Genomic DNA, 3,584 nt, shown 5'->3' with positions numbered 1-3,584 from the left:
TAGATCAATGGGTGGTGTGGCCTTGGTCTAGAGGTGGGTCAAAGGGCTTAATAGAGAAGGGTTTTGATGGAGAATTTCTTCATTTGGTCTAAGGAAGCTCAAGGGTGGTTCAATTTAGAGTTTTCTGGAGTTTGGTGGAGTGACAGAAAACCTCATAGATTTTGAGCTCAAAATTGAGCTCACGCAGTGGGCTTGAGTGGCTAAGGATGGTGGGATCAAACTCAGGAAGGTCAAAAAGAGCTCTGTGAGCAATTTATAGGGATGTCCTCAAGAAATTGGAAGTACTCTCTTCATGGACATGAAAGGTGATGTTTAAATAGAAGGGGAAAGGGTGGCCATCAGGGCAATCCAAGAGCTAGAAAATGGTGCTTATGTGGAGGGTTGAGCGGCGTAATTAGCCAATCAGAGTTAGCCACATAGGATAGGCTCAATTAAGTTCAAACCAAGGGGTGGCTCTTTCATTTTGGGTTTCCCGTCCACTAGGCCGGACGACCAGGCTAAGTGAGGTGGCTAGATGGATCAAGGAAACATGGGGGAGGTCTAATTGTGATTAGAATAGAGGCTCAATCACTTGACCTCAAGCATGTGTCATTTGGCCTAAAATGGGAATGGATCCCATACATCATGGGACCTTTGGTCCATGGTACTATAAGATGTGATAAGAGCATTTAGTGTGTTTCTTAAGGTCCAAGTGGTTGTTGAGGTGGTTCAAGATGGGTCAAACCAAGTAGCTCTAAGTGGGTTTTAAGGTTTGGGTTCAAAATGTATGAGTTGGCTTAGACTTAGGTTTTAGGTGGACTAGAGCTTAGATTTAACCCAATTGATCTGTCAATTTGATGTAGGATGCTTTTAAAAGGCATTTGGAAACCAATTGGGTTGAAGATTGAAGGGTTATGAAGTTAAATTTGGAGAGCTTGGGGCAAAATCAAGGATTTTTGTTTGAGTTGAATTTGGGCTATGCTTGGGGCTAGGTCAAGGCTAATAAAGAGCTCAATTTGGTCTATGAGAATGTTATAAAGATTTTCAAAAGTGAATTTTGGGAACTTAGATAGGTTAAATCATTCAATTTGGTGGAATTCATGGTCGAATTGGGGGTTCAAACTGTGCTTGAAAATTGGGCCTGAAATTGGGTTCAATTTGGCTTTAATTTGTTCAAAATTAGGTTTGACATGACAAAATTAAGTTTAGATTTGAAAATGAGGAAATTTAAGATCAATTTGATGAAATTTGGGGGTGATTTAGAGACTTATGTCATTTTGGGGTAAAATTGTGATTTTTGTCAAATTTGGTCAATTTAGTCAAATTAGGTCCAATGAGTGGTTAAGATTGGTTTTGGAAGTTTTTCAATGATTTTGGAGATTTTTGGAATTTTTGGGCCATGAGGAGCGTTTTGGTAATTTTGGTGAAGTTAGCGGTGTTTTGGGAATTTTGGAAATTTTGGGGTGTTTTGGGGAATTTTGAGAACTTTAGGTTTTTAAGGGTAATTTGGCATTTTTGAAAAAGTTTGGGGGAAAAAAAATTTTTGGTATTTGGATAGAATGGGGTCAATTGAAGATGCTAATCATAAAATTACCCTTATGGTTCCATAAGACCAAGGGAGCTCCCATTTTGGATCCTCTGTGTGTTGGTCTTAGCCAAGCCCTTGCGTAGGGCATTCACATGAGTTTTTAAAGTAGTAGGGGAGCAAGCTAAGTATGTTTGGTTAAGGGTTTAGTGTGTGTGTGTGTGTGCAAGACTGACCATAACCACAACACCCAGGGCTAACCCTAAGGCTAAACGGTCCTGTGGGGACTCTTCTTGATCTCCTTAATATTGGCTCCACCTACTAAGTGCTAGAGTTTAGAACCAATATATATAAATTCAAGAGAGCAAAGAGGCATTTAGATTTTCTAATTGTAAGGTTTCACTTACTAGTCCTCTAGAAATAGTCAACAGAAAAGTCCTATGGCTAGATCCTAGGCTTCTAAGTAGGAAAGACTAGACCTAAGCAACAAGTGAGGTCAACAAATGGGACCCCAAAATGTGTTGTGTGTCATGCAAGCACACCGCACATTTTGGTGTTGATCAAAGAGATACAAAAACCAACACAACTACTTATAATTTCTGGAAATATTTTCAAAATTTTTGGAAATATTTAAGAAGCTTACAATTAATATTCCATTTGCTGAAGCCTTAGAACAAATGCCGAGCTATGTAAAGTTTATGAAGGATACTCTCAACAGAAAAAAGGAAATTTGAAGATAATGAGACTGTTGCACTTAGTGAGAAGTGCAGAGCGATAATTCAGAAGAAGCTTCCTAAAAAGCTTAAAGATCCTGGTAGCTTTACAATTCAATGTGCAATAAGAGATAGATTTTAGGGGAAAGCTTTATGTGATTTAGGTGCAAGCATTAACGTTATGCCATTATCAATATTTCAAAGATTGGGATTTGGAGAAATAACCCCTAATATTGTAACTCTGCAGTTAGCATATCATTCGATAACATACCCTAAAGGAGTTATATACAATGTCCTAGTGAAAGTGAATCAATTTATCTTTCCTATTGATTTTATTGTGCTAGATATGGAGGAAGATAGAGATATACCTATCATTTTGGGGAGACCTTTCCCAGCCACGAGAAGAGCAATGATAGATGTGCAAAAAGGGGAATTAACAATGCACGTCAATGACCAAACTGTTACTTTTAACATTTTAAGATCAATGAAATACCCGACAAAAGATAAAGATGATGAATGTTTCAGGATGGATGTTATAAGATATCTAAGTGAATGTCATTTCAAGACTACTTATGATGAAAAATCTGAAGAACAAGATTTGCAACACAAGCAAGAAGAGGAATTAGATCAGTGTGAAGATCTTTTTAAGAAATATTCAAACTATGTTCGAGAAAGTTTTGAAGTTTTGGACAAGATAGAGAAAGATAAATCATTTTGTCCATCTATTGAAAAATTTCCAGAACTAGAGTTGAAATTACTTCCTGATCATTTAAAATATGCCTCTTTAGGAGAATCCTTTACTTTACCTGTTATAATTTCCTCAAAATTAACAATGAAAGAAGAAGAAAGGTTGATGAAAATTCTGAAAAATTTTATGAAAGTCTGTGGATGGACAATTGTTGATATTAAAGGAATCAATCCTTCAATTTGTATGCATAGAATTCATATGGAAGAGAACTACAAACACAGGGTTGATCCGCAAAGGAGATTGAATCCTGTTATGAAAGATGTTGTTAAGAAAGAAATTTTAATGTGGTTAGATGTTGGAATTATCTACCCTATTTCAGATAGTGCATGGGTTAGTCCAATTCATTGTGTTCCTAAGAAAGGAAGAGTAACTGTAACTGTAAATGAACATAATGAGTTAATACCTACCAAACAAGTTACAGGGTGGCGAATATGTGTTGATTATAGAAAATTAAATCTTGCCACCAGGAAAGATCACTTTCCACTACCCTTTCTAGATCAAATGTTGGATAGACTAGCTGGGCCGTTTACCAGTTCTTATGGTAATTTTGCTTTTAGAAGAATGCCCTTTGGTTTATGTAATGCCCCTGCTACATTTCAAAGATGTATGATGGCAATTT

This window comes from Phalaenopsis equestris, unplaced genomic scaffold (assembly GCF_001263595.1).
Source record: "Phalaenopsis equestris unplaced genomic scaffold, ASM126359v1 Scaffold001201, whole genome shotgun sequence".
NCBI lineage: Eukaryota > Viridiplantae > Streptophyta > Magnoliopsida > Asparagales > Orchidaceae > Phalaenopsis > Phalaenopsis equestris.
Note: the sequence above shows the minus strand (reverse complement) of the source record.